This window comes from Palaemon carinicauda, chromosome 3 (assembly GCF_036898095.1).
Source record: "Palaemon carinicauda isolate YSFRI2023 chromosome 3, ASM3689809v2, whole genome shotgun sequence".
NCBI lineage: Eukaryota > Metazoa > Arthropoda > Malacostraca > Decapoda > Palaemonidae > Palaemon > Palaemon carinicauda.
Genome location: NC_090727.1, coordinates 41,988,753 through 42,014,778, shown reverse-complemented (window position 1 = coordinate 42,014,778; position 26,026 = coordinate 41,988,753). Strand labels below are relative to the sequence as shown.

At 44.1% G+C, this 26,026-nt stretch overlaps 1 long non-coding RNA gene across 1 annotated transcript in view; it reads left to right on the top strand.

Moving 5' to 3' along the window:
- The first annotated feature begins 607 nt into the window (after positions 1–607).
- LOC137637112 (uncharacterized) overlaps positions 608–26,026 on the top strand; it is a 49,645-nt gene continuing 24,226 nt past the window's right edge. Inside the window, exons 1-2 of the long non-coding RNA XR_011043396.1 lie at positions 608–714; positions 4,924–5,060. This is a non-coding gene — a long non-coding RNA (uncharacterized lncRNA). The remainder of the gene's footprint in view (positions 715–4,923; positions 5,061–26,026) is intronic.

The window sequence follows — 26,026 nt, the reverse complement described above, 5'->3', positions numbered from 1 at the left end:
GAGAGAGAGAGAGATAATTTCTTCACGCTTATTATGGCCTATTGTATTCCCTTGGCTTATCACAAGTCAGTATGTTCATCGTTTTAAGTGTAGTTGGAAGAATTATTCTGAGATGAGTTGTTTTTCTTTATGTTGGCTGAATTCACGTGAATTTTCTATATAATTATGATATCTATGGCTTTCTACATACACACAAAGATAGTAATAGAAAGACCAGAAAGTCCCTACAATTTATGTGAATTTGTTCTGGTTAGTATGGCTCGTTGATAACAGATGACGCTGATCAGCTCAATTTTTTGTTTACATTTTGAATTGTGAAACCGAAAAAAAAAACGTGCTTAATATGAATTACAATTGCCTGTGCTGCAATGCTGAATAGTTATAAAATACATATATGATCAAATAAAATGCATATTTTGTAGAAACGTAGTACCTACAGTTGTGTGGTACTTCAAGGGCTTAAATTAAAAATAAAAGTTATGAATTACAATACGTCCGTAGGTCTTTTTATTGGATTTTAGTTTAAGACTTTCTCAATAGATGGCGTTGATTGGAGTGACAATGCGTACGGATTTTTTGTCTAATTTTTCGGTCTCTCCTAAATATCTTTTGATGTACACAAAATACAGATATCGCTTCTCTACATCTTTGGAATTTTTACTATATAATTTCATATATTAATACTTTATTCTACAAATATCGTCCGTACTACTGGTAAGTCTAGTTCCAATACTTAACAATAATTCAGTGGAGATTTTAATGAAATATGTTGTCAAGATGATTGAGATTGGGCTATAGGAAAATAAAAAGTCGTCAAATTGGGCTAAGCATTGCTGGAACGTTTTTGGGGATGTAAACAATTGTTGCCCATTACCATGAAGGTAAGACTTTTAATCCGTTATAACTTAATTGATATTCAAACCCATTTTGGTTTCATTGTATATTATTACATCTCAATGTATCCTAGTATTCCATCTACTTTTTCTTATAGGAAAAATTACGCTCCCTTCGAAAATAACACTCGTTCCCGTCGCAAATGAATAGTTACAGAAATATATATACATCTATATCCGCCGATAATGGGGGACCCCCAGTGGGAACTCGGGGTTTTGGGTGGGGAAAACATACTGGGGAACCGATATATAACCGTAAATCAGTCCTTTTCTTCTCTATACATTTCTTTCTGGTATTTATTATAACCGTAGAAAAAGACAAATCAGTATACCTGGATATATTTGGGAGGAGCCGTTTCAAAGGTTATTTCTTATAGTAATACAGTAACCAGTGCTGCCAACGCCTGATGTAGATTAAATGTTAGCATTCCATACCTGATGTAGATCAAATGTTAGCGTTTCATGCTATTATTAGCACCCATTTGTTCGTTTGTTCGTTCGCCCCACCTTCCGTCCTTCGCTTATATAACCCCCCTTCGCAGGAGTTTCTCTCCATTATTACTCTTTTTATTGCCGTATTATTTTCTCATTTTATATTCCCATTCAATATAATTTATCATACATTCCATTTTACCTTCCTATATTGGGTTTATTTGTTTTGTTATTTCCTTTCCCATTTGTACGTACGTTCGTTTCATCAGTTTCCGATCTGCGCATATATCCCCCCCCCCCCCTGCGCAGGAGTTTCCACTCCCCCTTTTACTCTTTTTATTAGTGTTATTTTCTCATTTTTTATTCCCATTCAATATTTATCATTCATTCCATTTTACCTTCCTATATTGGTTTTATTTGTTGAGTTATTTCTTTATCCCTTCCCGGTTTCACATAAATACTTACCCTGGACTAGTTTTTTTATCCAGTTAATTCTCGGTATGATCTCCTCATTTTATATTCCCATTCACTATTATTTAGCGTTCATTCCATTTTATCTTCCTATATTGTTTGTATTTATTTTTGTTGGTTAGTTCCTTTTCTCTCCTCTGTGTCTTATAAAACTTTTCTTTTGTCTAGTTTCCGTATTTAGTTCATTCATGTTTTCACTCTTTTGTTCGTTGTTTTTCCCTTAACCAATCATCACTCTAGGCCTATTCAAATATCTCCCTACCCCCCCTTCCTTTATCTCTGTATGCGCTGTTCCCCTGCCTTTCCCGTTTTAACCTTTGACCTAGTTACTCGTCCTACGTTACTAGTGCGTTTTTTTCCCCGTATTTTGAGATGGAACATATTATAGAAACTTGTACCGGTTGCAGCATTCCGTATCTAAAAGCAGTGGCTCAATTCCATGGTGATTTTGTTGATAATTCAGGTTATGTTGACCATTTTCTTAAATCTCACAATGTTATTCCTCAACGTTTAAACTGCCCCTAGTGTCGTGCGCTTTTGTCTCTTCCTTCCGAGTCCAGCAAGTTTCGACGTTTCCTTCATAAAAGTAAGTCATTCCTCAATAGTCATTATTCGTGTTTTGTGACCGGGGTACTTCTAGGCAAGGTTAGGTGGGTTTGTTAGGTTCTGTGGCCTTTCTGTACTTTTTATATATTTCGTACCAGTTATATGGAGAAATTATTGAATATATCTGAGGAGATATTTAGCAGTTCTATCTCTAGTAATGCCATCGTGTCGTTGGTAGTTCTGTGTACCATTCGTCACCGTTGGTAGTACTGTGTATCAAGGTAAGTCATTCCCCCATTCTTATTATATGTGTTTTGTGACCGGGGTACTTCTAGGCAAGGTTAGGTGGGTTTGTTAGGTTCTGTGGCCTTTTGGTACTCTTTATTTATTGTGTAATAGTTTTATGGAAGTATTATTTAGTTTTCGTATGGAAAAATTTATTTCTACCTCTAGTATAGACATCGTGCTGTTGGTAACACTGTGTACCATTCGTCATCGTTGGTAGTTCTGTCAACCATTGGTAACGTTGCTAATGTTATCGTCCCCAACATCTGTTGTTTATATATTTTAACTCAGTATATATGTCCACAGTGTTAATATTTATATGGTTCATTTGTATTGTATTTCATTGTGTGATTTCGTACAGGAAATATATGATTTCCTATAGTAGATATCGTGATTTAACTGGTTTTCTCATTCATTTCATCCGTAATAACATCAACCAATTCGTCAACTTATAACTAACCGAATTGGTTGATCTGTTTGTTTGCGATTGAAATGGTCATCAAAATCGGTTAAATCTCGTTATTTGCTATAGGAAATCATATATTTCTTGTGCGTAGTCACACGATGTAATAATATACAAAATTACCCAGATTTTAAGTTAATTTGGGTTTGTTTGTTGACGTGAAACTAGTCTGAAAACATTGCACTTTATAACGGCCCTATAATTTTTTAGGCCTATCAGCTTCATGCTAGATTAGGTCTGCCTCAGAGTAGTCTTAGAAATTCCCGTATAAACTCCTGTTATTGCTGCATTTTATGTAGTTTTGACATTCTTCCTTGCATAACATCACCTTATGGTACCTGACACCACTTTACCTACCCTTTACCATACCTAACCTAAAATACTCCTAACTAACCTAACCATACCTTTCCTGTCCTTGCCTCACTTTACTTGTCTTTACCTCACCTGCCCTAACCTAATCTGCTCTTACCTTATCAGCATTTATCTCGCCTACTATTTCCTAACCTACCCTTAATTTAACTGCTCTTACCACACCTACTCTTACCTATCTTTACCTTACCTTAGCTGATCCAGCTCACCCTACCCATCCTTGCCTAACCTTACCTTGATCCTACAGTGTCATGTTTGAGCTGACTAAAACAGTGCAGTAAATATAAAATGAAAGTAATGGATGCACAATGCCTTTTATTCCTTAAATTAACCCACAAGTTACTGTAATTCGTACCTGGCTTTATGTGATCCACATTCTAAACGGATATATAGCTTTGGGGCAAGATCATTATAGGAAAAGCTATAGACTAACTTGAATAGGAACCTTGGGCTAATTAACTGGTGATACAAACACCTCTAACATACCTTATAAATGGCTAAATTCTATTTTGCAAGTGGGTTTTAATAAGCAATGAAATAAGTAAACTAGTATTATATAATGGTTAATAACAAATTAGTTTAAAAAGGCTCGCCAACCACGTTGAGGTTGCATTCACAGAAATTCTACTTGAGACAAAATGTTATTTGTGTGTGTAATTCTTTGATTGTTGAGTCTAGTACAAGGATTTATCCTTACAGCTGTGTTATTGCTTGGCAGATGAAAGTCCTGAGTATTTAGACTTGAGGTCAGTGGGCTTATAGCCATTCAAGGAGAGTAACTATTGAAAGAATTTTAGTGGAAAGGTTCCTATAGAGGTGAGGTATAAACTCCTTAGTGAATCATTTTCTGTAAATATATGTTAGGTATGATTATCCCATAACCTTGACTAGATCAAACAAATAGTTAAATTTGGTCTCATTGCTTGGAAGTTACAGAAAGTAATTGCCAAGACTAAGCGGTGTTTTTGCATGTCGTAATTGGCATTAAAATGAATAAATCAAACCTTGGGAGGTAAACTTATAATAGAGGGAGACCTTTGACTGGTGTGTAGATGTATCGTGGAATAGAGAAGGAAACCAAAAACTTATATTGATTACACTTGGGTTTAACCAAGGAATATTCATACTTTTGTGCCCAAGAAAAGGCATTTCATGAAGCTGGAGTGGGTAATTCAAAATGGAGCACTGGAAATGAATTTGCCAGTGTTTTATATATGCATCTGTGTTTAATCACTCGGAACTCTTTGTAGATCCTGATACAGGTACATATACACAGAATATCAGTAGGCCATGATCAGATACGTTCTCCGTAGTGGAGTAAAAAAAAAAATCATGTTTAAGCTAATCCCTTCTCTCAATATGGTTCATTCACCAGGGAAAAGTATCGTTGATGCCAATTTTTATACTAAATATATTTTTTTCATTTTTGACTATTATAGTAATATAAATTTGTTAATTCAACAGAAGAAATGTTACGAATAGTTCCACAACTTCCTGCTGGAAGCATTTACATTATACCTTCACCTAACAGTGAAAGCGGATTCCAATGAATAGTCCTTGTAGCCGCAGAAAGACCTCTATCTTCAACCTCTCAGATTTGGGTAAGGAATAACTTAAATCCGTTTGTGTCGATAATTTAATTATGGGTTTGTTTGTGAAACAAATTTGGAAATAACATTTCATTTAGTGTTTGTTCCGTAACTGAAATACAAACCACGCTATTTACATGGGGTGATTACTTCGGCGTAGCTGAAGGATGAGCCATAAAAGTTTTAACGAGGGTTTCCTACCCCGCCGCTAGTTAGCGGGGGGTAGGGAGGGGTAGCTAGCTACCCCTCCCCCCTCACACACACCGGAGAATACTCCACTTTACTTTTGGCTCGGATGGCGAACGGAAGTCTCGGCTCCCATCCTCACTTGACGGCCATTATTGTTTTGTCCTTTTAACTTGCCTTTTCTTATACTTAGAATATTCAAACATTATTGATGTTTATATATATTTTTGTGTATAGAAAATAGTAAGTTTCCTTTGCTTTCGATGTTGTGTGGTGTGTGTTGTGTACTTCTACGAGAGTGATCGCCGGCTTGCCAGGCCACCACGATCTTTTCTTGATCACGGCCTTTCACTCTTAGGCCACCATGGTTGCCTTCGTGGAGCCCGGCCCGTCTCTTTAGGTCGTTCACCTCTTACTCTGTACTACGCCTACGATAGCTTCTCAGGACCAAGTCGCTATTTCGTCTTATTTGTCTCAATTATTTTTATGAATATAATTGTGTTTTAACTTTTCAGCTCAGGGCTCACGTCCCTTCGGGGGTCGGTGATCCTTGGAACATTCAAAGTCAGTTGCATAATTATAATGTTATAATTCTGTTTTGTTAACTTTTCGTCCCCCCCCCCCCCACCCTCACCCGGGCATGCTGGGTGGGGGAGGGAGGCGCATACCTTCTTTCGTTCTTATGTTCTTTCCCTCGGGGGTTCTCTTCGTAGTTTCACCCGGGGAAATTTCTGTTAAATAATTATTCTTTTTTATTTTCCAGTTTACAATGCTGTTTCTTTGTGCTTGTTGTGTGTGCCTTCGAAGCAGAGCTGTCCTGTTTATTCTGAGGTGTCGGCTTCGCCGATGTCTCTCGAGGCAATCATCAGGGGCGTTGCCTTCTCTTAGAAGTTCCCCCGTGACTACTGCCAGCTCTTCATTGCATCCTAGAACGATAAGGAGGTTCGCCTCCAGGGTAGTTAGTTAACTTCCCTTTTTTACTGTTCCATGGCCTTAGGCGGTTATGCTCTTGAGGCTGAGCGGCCGCCCTTGTGACTTGCTCAAGGGGCTGAGCGGTTGCAAGGCTAGACCATGGTACTAGCGACTATGCTCTCGGGGCTGAGCGGTCGCTTCTGTAGCTACGCTCAAGGGGCTGAGCAGCTGCAAGATCAGTCTGGCCCTCTCTCGTTCGCGAGGGAGGCCGCACTAAGGGCTCCTCTTTGGAGGATTGCTCCTTTTGTCTCTTCTACGAAGTGTCCCCTCCCGTTCGCGTGAGAGGACACTCACAGAGACTCCTCTTCGGAGGATTGTTCCTGTTTACGTCGGCTGATCTCACGGCCTTTCGGGGCTCCATCACCAGTCTCTTCTACGAAGTGCTCACCTCTCTCGTTCGCGAGAGAGGCCACTCATAGAGACTCCTCTTCGGAGGATTGTTCCTGTTGTCAACAGCTTGCTGTTCAGTCACTAGCACTTCGGTGTTTAGTGACAGGGAAACTTCGGTTTCTCTTTTTCCCTGACCCTTCCGGGTCTCGGAGCTTTAGTTACGCAGTTCCCTCGGGCTCTCGTAACTTTAGTCACTTCTACACTTCGGTGATTAGTGACGGAGAAACTTTGGTTTCTCGTTGCGTTGACCCTTCGGGGTCTTGCAACTAATCCCCTCGGGGCCTCGCTACTCAGGCTACATTAGACCCTTGGTCTCTCGTCCCTCAGTGTACCTGTTGCCTGCTGTATCCGTTCCTGACTGCAGACGCGCCTTGGGCGCCCACGCCCCTGTTATCTAACGGGCTCCTCCCTTCGGGGCAGGAGAGACTTTCTCACACCTTGAGTAAGTCCCTTAAGTGCCATGTATCCCCTGCGTGCCAACGTTCCCTTACGCGCTAGCGCTCGACTGCTGTTCCTGAGACTGCCTTTAGAGACACCCTGTTCCAGTATTCAGTTAGGCTGCTACCAACGTTCCCTGCGCATTTGCGCACATCGTTGGGGTTCCTGAGATAGCGCACAGGCGCTCACCAGCAGTTCAGCCTACGGTGTCTCTAAGTCTTTTCTACGAAGGACACCTCTCCCATTCGCGGGAAAGGTACCTCACAGAGACCACTCCTCGGAGTATTTAGCAGTACCTCAGTTGATCGTTGGCACTGAAGTAGACCTCCTGGTCCTCTTCAGGGGATGCCCTCCCTTTTAGGGACATCCCAGTTCCTGATCTACGAGTTAGCCGATCCTTCAACCAAGCCCGCGTGCGCGCTCTTTGACAATCTTCTGTTGCACAGGGGCCTACGATTTTCACTCGCGCATAAGTGCTGAAGACCGCCCGCGCGTGGGATGGTTTCCCGCGCGCGATCTTCAAGGCCCTTCCACGGTTTTGCCACTCGCAATCGTCGAGGATCGTTTGCCGACGATCTTCTAATACGCGCTAACGGGTAAGCGCTGAAGATCGATCTTCGAGGCCCTTCTGCTCGCGGTTTTTCCGCGCGCGATCTTTGAAGATCGTTAGCCCGGCGACAGCCGCTAGCCGGCGATCTTCGGATCCAGTGCTGATGATTTTCTTAGTGCGCGTAAGCGCCGAAGATCGGTCTGTGCGCGGGATGGTTTCCCGCGCGCGACAAACAAGGCCGTTGGCGTGCGATTCTCCGCACGCAATCATCGACGGCCGTTCGCCAGCGATCTTCGGATCCGGCGCTAAACGCGCAAGCGCCGACGATCTTCATAGTATGCATAAGCTCCGATGATCATTCTGTGCGCGGGAAGGTTTCCCGCGCACGACAACGAGGTCGTCCGCGCGTGGTTCTCCGCACGCGATCGTCAACGCCCGTTAGCCGCCGATCTTCGGATTCAGCGCTAGGCACGCGAGCGCCGACGATCTTCACAGTACGCGTAAGCGCCGAAGATCGTTCCGTGCGCGGGATGGTTTCCCGCGCGACCATTGAGGCTCACGCGATCATTACGCTGATCGTCCGCGCGGGCACCGAGGTTTTCCCGCTCGCGATTGCCGACCATCTTATCAGCAGCCTTGGTTTGGTTCTCTGGTCAGAGCAGTTAGGTAGGCTTTTAAGCCTGTTCTCTCTGAGCTGGGCCACAAATCATTGGCAGCTTCTACTTTCCTGAAGAGGAAGAGAGGAGTGTCGAACGTGGTAACTTCTCCGAGGGCGAAGCTGACTCCTCGTAAGTCCTTAAGGAAGGCCTCCTCACCCCCCCCCCCCCCCAGACTTTCACTCCCTCCCCTTTGGACGAAGATTTTCCATCCTCAGGGGAGTCACGCAAAGTGAGGCGTTCCCCCAATGCATCAATGAGGGAAACCCCACCTCGCGCTGGAAAGTCTTCTCGGGTAGGGGTGGAGGAGAGCCTCCCACCATCGTTGTTGGAGTCCTGCATCCCTCCCAGGAGGGAGTCGAAGGACTCCAAGACTGTGCCGAAGTCATCTTCAAGTCTTAGACCGGAGCCAGCCAAGCACTTGGAGAACATCCACGAGTCCCCCAAGAAGAGCCTTTGGGGACAGGGGAGCTGCAGGAGTCAAAGCATGCGTTCTGGCAGGTTCTGACCCTTATGAGGAATCTCAATGGGTTTGCGGATCCAGAGATTCCCCCTCGTGAGAGCAAAGAAACGGTCTGGGACAGAGTCTTTGGGACTCAAAAACCCTCAAAGGCCAGTGCAGCTTTGCCCTGGTCTCAAGGGGTTAAGAGTGCCTGAGTCAAGGTCGAAGCCCAGCTCTCCGAGCTTGCCTCCTCCAGCCGATCCAGCGTCAGCAACAAACTCCTCCCACCTCCTCGTGTCCAACAGAGGAGGTACTTTGACACCATTGAGGAGACTTGTTTAGCTCTTCCCCTACACCACTCTTTAGAAGAGCATACCAGGGGAGTCCCTCTAGAGAGAGACTCCAACTGGCAGGTCTCGTTCTCGGTGACGGAGATCCTTAGCCAGGCGAAGGTAGCGAAGTGTGCCATGCAGGTAACTTCGTGGCTGGACATTTGGCTAGGGTCCCTAGGCATCCTGTTACGTTCAGAGGACTTGTCCAAAGAAAATACCTGGAAGGCCATGGAGACCTTTTTTAAACATAAGACTTACCCGGTAGTTATATATATAGCTTACATCCCTGACGTCACAGTAGAAAATTCAAAACTCGCGCCAATCGCCGTTTGGATAGCCAGGTGTACCACCGCTGCGCCCTAGCGAGGTACCTAGGAACCATTCCAGGAACCCTCATATATTCCCTGCCGCTAAGATGTTGGATTTTTCACTCGCTATAACCTGTATATTACAGTTATCTTGGTGATGTACTATTTATTTTTATCCTTCGCTGGTTGGATGTTATTTTTACTGAGTGTTAGTGCTTTAACTACGTTTGTATCTTAACAGAGGTAGGAATGGGACTTTTTTCCCCCTACTGTAAAACTTACGAACCTACTCTTTAAACATGATGGCGGTGATCATTCCACCATCTTTATGACGTCACAATCGTGTGACGTAAGCAACATAGTACTACGTAATATGTTGCATAATTCTTTTCTTTGCTTTTTCTTGTAAAGAATGAAAATGTAGTCTAACTTACAATAAGTATTTAACTTTTATTGTAAAAAGATTATATTAATTTTTAAGAAATATTTGTCTTTTTAGTATTCGTTCTTTAAATCGATACTATTTTCAAAGATTAAATAGAACTAGCGTATTGTTAATTTTCACTGCGTAGTTCTCATGAAAATACGATCCAGTCCCAACAATTCTTGATATCGTTGTTCATTTTCTTTCGATGTTTGGGTTCTAGTATTATTCGTATATTCACATACTGTACTGTATATGTTCCAATTGTAAAGTGCAGCAATCCACTATTTTTGGAAACCCTTAAGATTTAAGGGTTGTTTACATATATATATACAGTATACGTTTTGCGATATCTGCTAATTTTGATAACAAATCACTATTTTTGGGACCTTCAAGAATTAAGGGTTGTTTACATATGTATATGTTATTCCTATATCTGTTCATTTGAATCATATAACACGTAACTTTCCCGGTAGTTATATATAACTACCGGGTGAGTATGTATAACATTTATCTTTACCGGTAGTTATATGTAACTACCGGGTAAGTGTGTTCAAACATTTATTTACAATGAAAATATCAGCGTAACATTTTATAAGAAATATTTTGTTACATTTTTATATAGCAAGAACTAGAAACAGTTTTGCATTCTCATTCAAGCCCCTAGCAGGACTAATTATGGTCTTTTGTGTAAGAGTTTAAAAGTGCAAGTTTCAGTGCTAAATTAGTGCAGTGAATTTATTCAGCACAGTGGACGTTTTTTTTCCTAGCCTTAGACCTCTTCCAAGCTCCCCAACCTCTGGGAGAAGGAATGTCGATTGGCCAAAGGAAATGAGAGGTGTTAGCTCACGAGCAGACGTCCTCTCGAGCGTTCCTGTTGACGTTCACAAGAATGCTCGCCCTTGCCATGGGAAAGCAAAGAGCGTTGGACGTTAAGCTATTAACATTGCATCACATTTGCTAATAATAGCAATACTATAATGCTTACGGACCAACATAGACACGGTTTTTGTTCTAGAGCGACAGTCGGCCATGAGAAACCTCGGATGAACTGAACGCGCCGAGTGACGTAATGAAGATCATTTTACGCTCGCCACATCTTTCAGGACGATTGGCGCCTCGTCTTTCAGGACGCTCGGCGCCTCGTCTTTCAGAACGCTCTGCACCACGTCTTTCAGGACGTTCGGCGCCACGTCTTTCAGGACGTTCGGCGCCACGTCTTTCAGGACGCTCGGCGCCACGTCTTTCAGGACGCTCGGCGCCACGTCTTTCAGGAGGATCGGCGCCACGTCTTTCAGGACGATGGGCGCCACGTCTTTCAGGACGATCGGTGCCACGTCTTTCAGGACGATCGGCGCCTTGTATTTCAGGATGCTCGGTACCTCGTCTTTCAGGACGCTCGGCACCTCGTCTTTCAGGACGTTCGGCGCCACGTCTTACAAGATCATTGTCAATAGAAGACATTGGTGATCTCTTTTCTCCTGTTGAATTTGAGATTCTCAGAAGGAGAAGATCCTTATTCCTTTCGTCATAAAGTTGATTTAGAAACTCATGAAAGTTTTTATGATTAGTTTCCAAATTATTTTATGCCTGTTGCTCCACGTTCGCCACCATCTGAATTTACACGTGTTCATCATGAAGCTTTAAGGATGGTGGGAGACTATTTAGAGTCTCAGAAGCACCTAGGAAAGACAGCGTTCTTTTTTCCTCTCAATAACGTGGCCTCTAGATCTTGTATCCGAGGTATGAGATTATTTTTATTATTATCTTTAGCCAAGCTACAACCCTAGTTGGAAAAGCAAGATGCTTTAAGCCCAAGGGCTCCAATAGAGAAAAAATAGCCCAGTGAGGAAAGTAAATAAGGAGATAAAGAAATGATGAGAATAATTTAACAATGAATTATTCTTAAAACACTAATAAGGTCATAACAACGTCTAAAACAGATCTGTCATATAGGGTGGAGGTCTAGCCACGTTAAGGTCGAGGACTTTGTGGCAGCCCCACAGAGATTGCTACAGCCCCCTGGGTGGATTGCTGAGTCTCTCAAGGAATGCAGGTAAATGAGACATATAAACCTATGAAGCCAGCTTCCATATCAGGCATTCCAGGATAGCAAGGGTGGAGGTCTAACCACGTTAAGGTCGAGGACCTTGTGGCAGCCCCACAGAGATTTTTACAGCCCCCTGGGTGGATCGCTGAGTCTCTTAAGGAATCCAGACAATGGGGCAGGATAACTTTGAGGTCCGTGCTATTCCTTAAGGATGGATGCGAAATCTTTTTCCCAGTGAAACCTCCTTTGTTAGTTACTCTGATAAGACCTCTCTGCAAAACAGACTTTGCAATATCAAATGTGTCTCTTTTGGGAGAGGGAGGCTTTTATCCGGTTCTGGATGTAACTGCTCTCAATACCTTCGTTCAGAAGTCAAAGTTCTCCATGGAGACATCGAAATCATGAACTATTTAAAGTCTTATGTCAGCCTGGTCACAAGGCGAAGCAGAGTCTGACTGCTTTCGCCTTCAGGCAGTAAAGCCAGACTACATAACTTCTGGGAATCTTGGGAGAAGAGGGGAGCAGACCTTTGGTCAGTACATCTGAAGGAGGATTACAATTTCCTTTCATAGGGAAACCTCCATTAGTTTGAGCTCCAATAGATCTCTCTCCCAGATCTGGAGAGGTAAGAGGCAGGCTTTGCAATTAAACTTTTGCTAAATGTAGCAGAATACTGCACTTGGAGACATCAGAGCCTCCCTGTATCTGGACGATTGACTTATCAGAGCTCTTTCTTACGATCTTCATGAAGGATTTTCAGGTAACTTTGAACCTTTCAGTAGAATTGCGTATTCCTGTCAACTAGACGAGTCTCTTCTGACACCAGAACGCTTAGCACCACATCTTAAGGGACGTTTGGCATCTTGCTCTGTTAACCTCTCGTCGCCACATCTTACAGGACGCTCGGCGCCACACCTTCCAGGACGTTCGGCGCCACGTCTTACAGGACGTTCGGCGCCACGTCTTACAGGAAGCTCGGCGCCACGTCTTACAGGATGCTCGGCGCCTCGTCTTACAGGACGCTCGGCACCTCGTCTTTCAGGACACTTGGCGCCACGTCTTTCAGGACGCTCGGCGCCACGTCTTTCAGGACGCTCGGCGCCACGTCTTACAGGAAGCTCGGCGCCACGTCTTACAGGATGGTCAGCGCCCCGTCTTTCAGGGCGCTCAACGTCGGAGATCTTGAAGGAGACATGACATTGAACATGAGAACCTCGGACTTCGTGGTGACACTAGTCGAATTGAATGTTGAGATCAAGGACGCCTTAGTTCCGATCTCTTTGATCACGAAAGTTTTTTATCGAGCATCTAGCCTTAGTACAACGCGGCAACATAGGCGGTGATCTGGGTTTCCTTGACGCCAGGAGTCAGGACCTTAAATACATGTATCCTGATAGACACAACGTCACTACTTCCGTTAGATCTTCTGGCACCATCAAAAAAATACTTTATTTAAGGATGGTGATTCAGAGTCAAGTTTTTTTCGGCCTTTTACGTCTCCTCTTAGAACGGAGCAAGCCTTCTTGATACTGCAATCTTTCTAAGATATAGTAGTGTTCTGCGAGGAAGTGGATGCGTGTCTTGGGAAACCTTTCCTCTTGGGGAGGGGTTTTTTCCCTGGGAAGACTGATTCTTTCTTTGTGACCATTGTTATGTCACTGTTCATCGTAGTTTTGCTGGACCAGGGTTCGATTCTCGGCCAGTCAGAAGCTAGAAGCTATGGTCCTTATGTGAATTATCTTTATTATCTCCATTTCAACTTCAATCATTTTGGGACAAGGAGAAGGTCTTGAGTCGATATGCATCTCTTTTAGGATGCCATAAGAAGTTGCCTTCAGTGGTGGTTCGATCCAGTCAAACTTCCAGAAGGTCACCCCTTTTGAACAGAGGATCTTAGACTTTGTGTTGTGTCTCCTCACCTCGGATTCGAGGTGGGAGCAACACTAGACAGTTGGAAGCTTCGGGACTTTGGACAGAGGATCAGAAGAGCTTCCTCATCACCCAAAGGAACTGTTGACAGTCCTGTTAGCTCTCAGAAAGCTTTGAGGGGTCAGTTTGGAACTAAGTGGTGCAGGTCTATGCCGATCACACCATTGCTAAGCAAGACGGAACCCACTCGAGGTTCCTTTCCGGGACTGAGAGGAGTCTTCTCATCTGGGCTAAGGAGAAGAATGTATTCCTTCTAACAAGGTTCTTTAAAAAAGAGACGAACTTATGGAAGAACAGTCTCAGCTGGAGAATGGACACTCCAGCGAGTAATCTGCAAGAATCTGAGGCGACTTTGGTGTCGTTCTTGTATAGTCCTATTCGTGACTTAACAGACAAAGAGACTAGAAACTTACTGCTCTCCAGTGCCAGATCTCGAAGCAGTCCACATAGACGCTTTCCTATTAGTCTGGTCCAATCTGGATGTGTACGTTTTCCTCGTTCTATTTCCTTTCAAGGTGACACAAAAGTTTGTGTCACACGAAGGGACCAGGTGACTTTAGTGGCCCTCAGAGGATGGTTAACAGAGATACTGGAATGGATGGTGGACTCTCCTAGAAGTCTTCCATTAAGAGTAGTTTTACTCAACCTCTCTTGGAAAGTTACCTTTCTAGTCTCCAAGCTTTTCTTCTAGCTCCTTCAACCTTTTGAAACCTCACAGGAACTAGAGGTTTTCGAAAGAGGCAGCTAAGTCTTTTACAAGAGCAATAAGAACTTCTACCATCAGGATTTATCATTCCAAGTGGGAGGCTTTAGAGAATGGTGCAGAGTCAACTCTGTTTTTCTCTTCCAGTATCTCTACAATTCAGATTGCTGACTTCGTGTTTTACCTTCGAAGGAAGCTCATTTGTTCATCCTCTTCCATCAATGGATACAGGTGTGTGTTAGCGACTGTTGTCAGACACAGTATCTTGGACCTTTCGATTGATAAAGTCCTACAGGAACTTCTCAATTTGTTTGAAACATCAAACAACCAGGATTCACCAGCTTGGATCCTGGACTTTATCCTGAAGTTCCTTACGAGTGATAATCTTGACCATTTGCTTTCATCTTCATTTTCAGGACTTCTTGATGAAAACTATTTTCTTTTGTTAGTCTTGTGACATCTAAAAGAATCAGTTAATTCATACGTTTAGTAAAACATTGGCTTTTGAGATAACGAAGCTATGTGCTCATTGCAGTTAGGCTTTCTTGCCAGGAATGACAGCCTTTCTCAACCTTGACCTAAGGCTATTGAGTTTCCGAATTTTTCGGATATGGTTGGCGAGGAGTTGGAGAGAGTCCTGTGTCCAGTAAGAACCCTGAAGTTCTACCCAGGCAGTTTGAAAGAGTTGCGAGGCAAGTCGAAAGCTCTTTGGTGCTTGATTAAGAAGCCCTTGTTATCAGATGTCAAGAATGTCCTTTCATTCTTCATCAGACTCTTATAAGAGAGGCTCATATACATTACAGTGAGACTGGCCTCAAGTTTTTAAGGTCAAGACGCATGAGGTTAGTACTATAACAACTTGAATGACCTTCAAGCAGAATAGATTGTGGTGGAGCATTATGGACACAACCATTTGGGGGAGTAAATCTGTGTTCACTTCACACTTTTTTAATCGTGTCCAGACTCTTTATGAGGACTGCTACACTCTGGGACCATTCATGATAGCAAGTGCAGTAGTGGGTGAAGGATCCACCACTACGTTCCCATAATCCCAATAACCTTTTCTTCTCTTGGAACTTTTATTTGTTTTTATGGTTGTTTGTGGAAACTGTGTCAGTCTTCCAAAATCATTGATTTTAGTCAGGTGGTCAATTTTGTTCCTTGAGCGCCCAGAACTGGTCATTTGAGGAAGTTCTGTCATAATGAGGTATATACACCGGTTTGACAGTCCCTAGAGATCTTCAGCCCCCTGGGAGGATCGCTGGATCTCATAAGGCTAGCAGACATAATGAGACAGAGAATCTTTGAAGTCGGCTTCCTTATCAGGTACGAACCCTTAAGTTTGTTTTAATTAATTCTTAAGAAAAATTCCAGATATACTAGCTGTCTCTAACCCTCCACCAAAGGTGTTAATCAGCTATATATATAACTACCGGGTAAGTCTTATGTTTAAAAATGGTATTTTCATTATAGAATAAATTTATGAACATACTTACCCAGTAATTATATATAATTAAACTACGTTTGTATCTTAACAGAGGTAGGAATGGGACTTTTTTCCCCCTACTGTAAAACTTACGAACCTACTCTTTAAACATGATGGCGGTGATCATTCCACCATCTTTATGACGTCACAATCGTGTGACGTAAGCAACATAGTACTACGTAATATGTTGCATAATTCTTTTCTTTGCTTTTTCTTGTAAAGAATGAAAATGTAGTCTAACTTACAATAAGTATTTAACTTTTATTGTAAAAAGATTATATTAATTTTTAAGAAATATTTGTCTTTTTAGTATTCGTTCTTTAAATCGATACTATTTTCAAAGATTAAATAGAACTAGCGTATTGTTAATTTTCACTGCGTAGTTCTCATGAAAATACGATCCAGTCCCAACAATTCTTGATATCGTTGTTCATTTTCTTTCGATGTTTGGGTTCTAGTATTATTCGTATATTCACATACTGTACTGTATATGTTCCAATTGTAAAGTGCAGCAATCCACTATTTTTGGAAACCCTTAAGATTTAAGGGTTGTTTACATATATATATACAGTATACGTTTTGCGATATCTGCTAATTTTGATAACAAATCACTATTTTTGGGACCTTCAAGAATTAAGGGTTGTTTACATATGTATATGTTATTCCTATATCTGTTCATTTGAATCATATAACACGTAACTTTCCCGGTAGTTATATATAACTACCGGGTGAGTATGTATAACATTTATCTTTACCGGTAGTTATATGTAACTACCGGGTAAGTGTGTTCAAACATTTATTTACAATGAAAATATCAGCGTAACATTTTATAAGAAATATTTTGTTACATTTTTATATAGCAAGAACTAGAAACAGTTTTGCATTCTCATTCAAGCCCCTAGCAGGACTAATTATGGTCTTTTGTGTAAGAGTTTAAAAGTGCAAGTTTCAGTGCTAAATTAGTGCAGTGAATTTATTCAGCACAGTGGACGTTTTTTTTCCTAGCCTTAGACCTCTTCCAAGCTCCCCAACCTCTGGGAGAAGGAATGTCGATTGGCCAAAGGAAATGAGAGGTGTTAGCTCACGAGCAGACGTCCTCTCGAGCGTTCCTGTTGACGTTCACAAGAATGCTCGCCCTTGCCATGGGAAAGCAAAGAGCGTTGGACGTTAAGCTATTAACATTGCATCACATTTGCTAATAATAGCAATACTATAATGCTTACGGACCAACATAGACACGGTTTTTGTTCTAGAGCGACAGTCGGCCATGAGAAACCTCGGATGAACTGAACGCGCCGAGTGACGTAATGAAGATCATTTTACGCTCGCCACATCTTTCAGGACGATTGGCGCCTCGTCTTTCAGGACGCTCGGCGCCTCGTCTTTCAGAACGCTCTGCACCACGTCTTTCAGGACGTTCGGCGCCACGTCTTTCAGGACGTTCGGCGCCACGTCTTTCAGGACGCTCGGCGCCACGTCTTTCAGGACGCTCGGCGCCACGTCTTTCAGGAGGATCGGCGCCACGTCTTTCAGGACGATGGGCGCCACGTCTTTCAGGACGATCGGTGCCACGTCTTTCAGGACGATCGGCGCCTTGTATTTCAGGATGCTCGGTACCTCGTCTTTCAGGACGCTCGGCACCTCGTCTTTCAGGACGCTCGGCACCTCGTCTTTCAGGACGTTCGGCGCCACGTCTTACAAGATCATTGTCAATAGAAGACATTGGTGATCTCTTTTCTCCTGTTGAATTTGAGATTCTCAGAAGGAGAAGATCCTTATTCCTTTCGTCATAAAGTTGATTTAGAAACTCATGAAAGTTTTTATGATTAGTTTCCAAATTATTTTATGCCTGTTGCTCCACGTTCGCCACCATCTGAATTTACACGTGTTCATCATGAAGCTTTAAGGATGGTGGGAGACTATTTAGAGTCTCAGAAGCACCTAGGAAAGACAGCGTTCTTTTTTCCTCTCAATAACGTGGCCTCTAGATCTTGTATCCGAGGTATGAGATTATTTTTATTATTATCTTTAGCCAAGCTACAACCCTAGTTGGAAAAGCAAGATGCTTTAAGCCCAAGGGCTCCAATAGAGAAAAAATAGCCCAGTGAGGAAAGTAAATAAGGAGATAAAGAAATGATGAGAATAATTTAACAATGAATTATTCTTAAAACAGTAATAAGGTCATAACAACGTCTAAAACAGATCTGTCATATAGGGTGGAGGTCTAGCCACGTTAAGGTCGAGGACTTTGTGGCAGCCCCACAGAGATTGCTACAGCCCCCTGGGTGGATTGCTGAGTCTCTCAAGGAATGCAGGTAAATGAGACATATAAACCTATGAAGCCAGCTTCCATATCAGGCATTCCAGGATAGCAAGGGTGGAGGTCTAACCACGTTAAGGTCGAGGACCTTGTGGCAGCCCCACAGAGATTTTTACAGCCCCCTGGGTGGATCGCTGAGTCTCTTAAGGAATCCAGACAATGGGGCAGGATAACTTTGAGGTCCGTGCTATTCCTTAAGGATGGATGCGAAATCTTTTTCCCAGTGAAACCTCCTTTGTTAGTTACTCTGATAAGACCTCTCTGCAAAACAGACTTTGCAATATCAAATGTGTCTCTTTTGGGAGAGGGAGGCTTTTATCCGGTTCTGGATGTAACTGCTCTCAATACCTTCGTTCAGAAGTCAAAGTTCTCCATGGAGACATCGAAATCATGAACTATTTAAAGTCTTATGTCAGCCTGGTCACAAGGCGAAGCAGAGTCTGACTGCTTTCGCCTTCAGGCAGTAAAGCCAGACTACATAACTTCTGGGAATCTTGGGAGAAGAGGGGAGCAGACCTTTGGTCAGTACATCTGAAGGAGGATTACAATTTCCTTTCATAGGGAAACCTCCATTAGTTTGAGCTCCAATAGATCTCTCTCCCAGATCTGGAGAGGTAAGAGGCAGGCTTTGCAATTAAACTTTTGCTAAATGTAGCAGAATACTGCACTTGGAGACATCAGAGCCTCCCTGTATCTGGACGATTGACTTATCAGAGCTCTTTCTTACGATCTTCATGAAGGATTTTCAGGTAACTTTGAACCTTTCAGTAGAATTGCGTATTCCTGTCAACTAGACGAGTCTCTTCTGACACCAGAACGCTTAGCACCACATCTTAAGGGACGTTTGGCATCTTGCTCTGTTAACCTCTCGTCGCCACATCTTACAGGACGCTCGGCGCCACACCTTCCAGGACGTTCGGCGCCACGTCTTACAGGACGTTCGGCGCCACGTCTTACAGGAAGCTCGGCGCCACGTCTTACAGGATGCTCGGCGCCTCGTCTTACAGGACGCTCGGCACCTCGTCTTTCAGGACACTTGGCGCCACGTCTTTCAGGACGCTCGGCGCCACGTCTTTCAGGACGCTCGGCGCCACGTCTTACAGGAAGCTCGGCGCCACGTCTTACAGGATGGTCAGCGCCCCGTCTTTCAGGGCGCTCAACGTCGGAGATCTTGAAGGAGACATGACATTGAACATGAGAACCTCGGACTTCGTGGTGACACTAGTCGAATTGAATGTTGAGATCAAGGACGCCTTAGTTCCGATCTCTTTGATCACGAAAGTTTTTTATCGAGCATCTAGCCTTAGTACAACGCGGCAACATAGGCGGTGATCTGGGTTTCCTTGACGCCAGGAGTCAGGACCTTAAATACATGTATCCTGATAGACACAACGTCACTACTTCCGTTAGATCTTCTGGCACCATCAAAAAATACTTTATTTAAGGATGGTGATTCAGAGTCAAGTTTTTTTCGGCCTTTTACGTCTCCTCTTAGAACGGAGCAAGCCTTCTTGATACTGCAATCTTTCTAAGATATAGTAGTGTTCTGCGAGGAAGTGGATGCGTGTCTTGGGAAACCTTTCCTCTTGGGGAGGGGTTTTTTCCCTGGGAAGACTGATTCTTTCTTTGTGACCATTGTTATGTCACTGTTCATCGTAGTTTTGCTGGACCAGGGTTCGATTCTCGGCCAGTCAGAAGCTAGAAGCTATGGTCCTTATGTGAATTATCTTTATTATCTCCATTTCAACTTCAATCATTTTGGGACAAGGAGAAGGTCTTGAGTCGATATGCATCTCTTTTAGGATGCCATAAGAAGTTGCCTTCAGTGGTGGTTCGATCCAGTCAAACTTCCAGAAGGTCACCCCTTTTGAACAGAGGATCTTAGACTTTGTGTTGTGTCTCCTCACCTCGGATTCGAGGTGGGAGCAACACTAGACAGTTGGAAGCTTCGGGACTTTGGACAGAGGATCAGAAGAGCTTCCTCATCACCCAAAGGAACTGTTGACAGTCCTGTTAGCTCTCAGAAAGCTTTGAGGGGTCAGTTTGGAACTAAGTGGTGCAGGTCTATGCCGATCACACCATTGCTAAGCAAGACGGAACCCACTCGAGGTTCCTTTCCGGGACTGAGAGGAGTCTTCTCATCTGGGCTAAGGAGAAGAATGTATTCCTTCTAACAAGGTTCTTTAAAAAAGAGACGAACTTATGGAAGAACAGTCTCAGCTGGAGAATGGACACTCCAGCGAGTAATCTGCAAGAATCTGAGGCGACTTTGGTGTCGTTCTTGTATAGTCCTATTCGTGACTTAACAGACAAAGAGACTAGAAACTTACTGCTCTCCAGTGCCAGATCTCGAAGCAGTCCACATAGACGCTTTCCTATTAGTCTGGTCCAATCTGGATGTGTACGTTTTCCTCGTTCTATTTCCTTTCAAGGTGACACAAAAGTTTGTGTCACACGAAGGGACCAGGTGACTTTAGTGGCCCTCAGAGGATGGTTAACAGAGATACTGGAATGGATGGTGGACTCTCCTAGAAGTCTTCCATTAAGAGTAGTTTTACTCAACCTCTCTTGGAAAGTTACCTTTCTAGTCTCCAAGCTTTTCTTCTAGCTCCTTCAACCTTTTGAAACCTCACAGGAACTAGAGGTTTTCGAAAGAGGCAGCTAAGTCTTTTACAAGAGCAATAAGAACTTCTACCATCAGGATTTATCATTCCAAGTGGGAGGCTTTAGAGAATGGTGCAGAGTCAACTCTGTTTTTCTCTTCCAGTATCTCTACAATTCAGATTGCTGACTTCGTGTTTTACCTTCGAAGGAAGCTCATTTGTTCATCCTCTTCCATCAATGGATACAGGTGTGTGTTAGCGACTGTTGTCAGACACAGTATCTTGGACCTTTCGATTGATAAAGTCCTACAGGAACTTCTCAATTTGTTTGAAACATCAAACAACCAGGATTCACCAGCTTGGATCCTGGACTTTATCCTGAAGTTCCTTACGAGTGATAATCTTGACCATTTGCTTTCATCTTCATTTTCAGGACTTCTTGATGAAAACTATTTTCTTTTGTTAGTCTTGTGACATCTAAAAGAATCAGTTAATTCATACGTTTAGTAAAACATTGGCTTTTGAGATAACAAAGCTATGTGCTCATTGCAGTTAGGCTTTCTTGCCAGGAATGACAGCCTTTCTCAACCTTGACCTAAGGCTATTGAGTTTCCGAATTTTTCGGATATGGTTGGCGAGGAGTTGGAGAGAGTCCTGTGTCCAGTAAGAACCCTGAAGTTCTACCCAGGCAGTTTGAAAGAGTTGCGAGGCAAGTCGAAAGCTCTTTGGTGCTTGATTAAGAAGCCCTTGTTATCAGATGTCAAGAATGTCCTTTCATTCTTCATCAGACTCTTATAAGAGAGGCTCATATACATTACAGTGAGACTGGCCTCAAGTTTTTAAGGTCAAGACGCATGAGGTTAGTACTATAACAACTTGAATGACCTTCAAGCAGAATAGATTGTGGTGGAGCATTATGGACACAACCATTTGGGGGAGTAAATCTGTGTTCACTTCACACTTTTTTAATCGTGTCCAGACTCTTTATGAGGACTGCTACACTCTGGGACCATTCATGATAGCAAGTGCAGTAGTGGGTGAAGGATCCACCACTACGTTCCCATAATCCCAATAACCTTTTCTTCTCTTGGAACTTTTATTTGTTTTTATGGTTGTTTGTGGAAACTGTGTCAGTCTTCCAAAATCATTGATTTTAGTCAGGTGGTCAATTTTGTTCCTTGAGCGCCCAGAACTGGTCATTTGAGGAAGTTCTGTCATAATGAGGTATATACACCGGTTTGACAGTCCCTAGAGATCTTCAGCCCCCTGGGAGGATCGCTGGATCTCATAAGGCTAGCAGACATAATGAGACAGAGAATCTTTGAAGTCGGCTTCCTTATCAGGTACGAACCCTTAAGTTTGTTTTAATTAATTCTTAAGAAAAATTCCAGATATACTAGCTGTCTCTAACCCTCCACCAAAGGTGTTAATCAGCTATATATATAACTACCGGGTAAGTCTTATGTTTAAAAATGGTATTTTCATTATAGAATAAATTTATGAACATACTTACCCAGTAATTATATATAATTAAAGACCCGCCCTCCTCCCCTCTAAGAGACTAGAGGCATGGAATATATGAGGGTTCCTGGAATAGTTCCTAGGTACCTCGCTAGGGCGCAGGGGTGGTACACCTGGCTATCCAATCGGCGATTGGTGCGAGTTTTGAATTTTCTGCCGTGACGTCAGGGACGTGCACTATATATATAACTACCGGGTAAGTATGTTCAAAAATTTATTTTATAATGAAAATACCATTTTACTCTCGGGCACTCGTACGATCGAGTTTCTAGCCCACCAAGTCTCGAACTTGTGGGCTAATACCATCTTGAAACGTCGAGATGCGGTGTCTGAGAGATTCCATCCAAAGGTCCCCAATACCGAGATCATCAGGCTCAGACATTCTTCCATTATGGGGAAGAACTTGTTTGAGCCTAAGGACGTGGAGTAGACGGCTGAGAGGTGGAGGAAGTCCAACCAGGACTCTCTCCTACATAGGGCTCTAACATCGAAGCCCTATAAACCTCCAGCACCCCAGCAATCACGTCCTACCAAGACCACGAAACCGGCAGCTGCAGCGAAGATGACGGTGTCTAAGCCCTTTCCTGTCAGGACAAGAAAGGCAAAAAGTCCTCCAGGGGAGGAAAGAATCCTAGAGGGAGCGGCCGAGGCCACAAACGCTAGGATTGGCAGTCCCCCTGCATGTCCACCAGTGGGGGGATGCCTACAAAGTTGCACGAACAGGTGGCAGCAACTCGGGGCCAATTCCTGGATGATTTCTGTAATACGTCAAGGATATCGCGTCCCGTTCACAACATCTCTACCTCCCCTGACAGCAGATCCAGTGTCGTTGAGCTCCCTTGCCATGGGATCGGCAAGGGGGCAAGCCCTTCGGGCAGAAGTCCAGACCATGTTGAAGAAGGGCGCTCTCCAAGAGGTCCTCGACGGGTCCCCAGGCTTCTTCAGTCGACTCTTTCTTGTAAAGAAGGCGTCTGGAGGCTGGAGACCAGTCATCGACCTCTCAGCTTTAAACAGGTTTGTTTAGCATGGAGACCGCAGACACGGTCAGACTTGCAGTGAGACCGCAAGACTTCATGTGTACACTGGACCTGAAGGACGCGTACTTCCAGATCCCAGTCCATCCGTCTTCAAGGAAGTACTTAAGATTCAACCTAGACAACATGGTGTACTAGTTCAAGGTGCTGTGTTTCGGTCTCTCCACAGCACCACAGCTTTTCACCAGAGTGTTCACCCTAATATCGTCGTGGGCACACAGGATCGGCATCTGTCTCCTCCGTTATCTGGACGACTGGCTGATCCTAGCAGGCTCTGAGTCAGCCCTTCTTCAACACCGAGACAAACTTCTGGGACTTTGCCAAGATCTGGGGATCATGTTAAATCTCGAGAAGTCCTCTCTGCTTCCCACTCTAAGACTGGTATATCTAGGCATGATCATAGACACCAATCTCCACAAAGCCTTCCCATCAGACGACAGGATAGCAAAGCTGAGGAAGATCGCAAGTCCTTTCCTCAGACGAGAAGAACTTCCAACCCAATCGTGGTTACGTCTCCTTGGTCACCTCTCATCCTTGGCTCGTCTAGTTCCCAACGGTTGCCTCAGGATGATATCCCTCCAATGGCGACTCAAGTCTCGGTGGAATCAGGGTTACAATTCCCTGGACGACATGATCCCTGTGGGTCTTGCGGAACAGACGGATCTGCAGTGGTGGGTGACAGACAAGAACCTACGAAGAGGAGTGGATCTTCTCGTCCTCCCCCCGGATTTGATGGTGTTTTCGGATGCCTCAATGAAAGGGTGGGGGGCCCATGTTCTGCAACACAGGACCTCAGGCCTGTGGTCAGAATCAGAAAAGTGCCTCATATAAATCTGCTAGAAATGAAGGCTGTATTCCTGGCCCTTCAACAGTCCCAACAATACCTGGCGGGTCACTCTGTGATGGTAATGAGCGACAACACCACAGTAGTGGCTTACATCAACAAGCAAGGAGGTACCTTTTCAAAGCAGCTATCCCATCTTGCAGTAGAGATACTGAGATGGACCGAAGCCCACTCGATTCCACTATCGGCTCGCTTCATTCCAGGCAAGAGGAATGTGCTCGCCGACAGTCTGAGCAGAGCGTCTCAGATAGTGAGTACCGAGTGGTCTTTGGATCATCTAGTAGCCAACAAAGTCCTTACTTTGTGGGGTTCCCCGACTGTGGATCTGTTTGCTACAGCGCTGAACTTCAAGCTTCCGCTGTACTGCTCCCCAGTCCCGGATCCTAAGGCGCTCTGGCAAGATGCCTTCCAACAACGGTGGGACAACATCGACGTATACGCCTTTCCCTAGTTGTGTCTGATGAGGAGGGTGCTCAACAAGACCGGAATATTGGTCAATCTTTCGATGACCCTTATAGCTCCTTTATGGCATCACGCGGAATGGTTTCCGGACCTTCTGCAACTCCTAACGGAACTTCCAAGAGAACTCCCTCCACGACACGAGCTACTCAAACAACCACACGCCTACATCTTTCACAAAGCCGTAGCTTCGCTACAACTTCACGCTTGGAGACTATCCCGCATCTCCTCGCTGAGAGAGGATTTTCGCAACAAGTTGCTGTCAGGATGTCTGGACACCTGCGAACGTCATCCGCATCTGTCTACCAGACAAAGTGAGGAGTCTTATGTGGTTAGTGTCATGGAAGGGGTATCTCTCCACTCGATGCCACTATTCCAGTAATAGCGGAGTTCCCTCGTGTATTTGCGGGAAGAAATGCGCCTTTCAGTCTCGGCGGTGAAAGGCTATCGCTCGGCCTTAAGTTTAGCTTTCAGACTCAAAGGAGTGGACATTTCTTCCTCGCTGGAACTTTCCCTACTCATACGAAGTTATGAACTTACCTGCCCTCAGTCGGAAGTGAGTCCTCCTCCATGGAACGTGGTTCGAGTTCTCAGGTCTCTTAAGAGACCTCCCTACGAACCATTACACCAGGCTTCAGATCGCCACCTAACTTGGAAGACGGTGTTCCTACTAGCTTTGGCCTCGGCCAAGCAAGTCGGTGAACTTCATGGTCTCTCTTATGACATCGCCCATTCAAGGGGATGGGGGGAGGTAATGTTCAGATTCGTCCCTGAGTTTATTGCTAAGACTCAGAATCCGGGAGTGCCGGACCCTCGGTTCGACTCCTTTCAGATTTCGAGTCTTCGTTCTGTAACAGATGACCCAGACCATCTCCTACTGTGTCCAGTAAGGAGTGTGAGGCTATATCTCAAAAGAACGGCTGCAGTTCGTCCCCAGGTGCAGGCATTGTTTGTGAGCACTGGGAAGACTAAGAGGAGGGTTACCAAAAATACCTTCTCGGCATGGATTCGTAGGGTAATCCATCTGTCCCTGAATCCAGACCCTCCTCCGTCACGTCGCCCTAGAGCACATGACGTCAGGGGTGTAGCTACGTCCCTGGCCTTCAAGAAAAACTTTTCAGTGACGCAGGTGCTACAAGCTGGGGTGTGGAAGCGTCAGACGACCTTCACTGCCCACTACCTGCAAGACGTGACCCCCAGGAGGCTTGATACGTTTTCTATCGGCCCTGTAGTGGCTGCACAACAGCTGGTTCAAAACCTCAGGCTCCTTAATGGACAAATAGCAGAAGGTTGAGGGCATTGTTAAAACGTGAGCATGCGTAAGGTTTCCC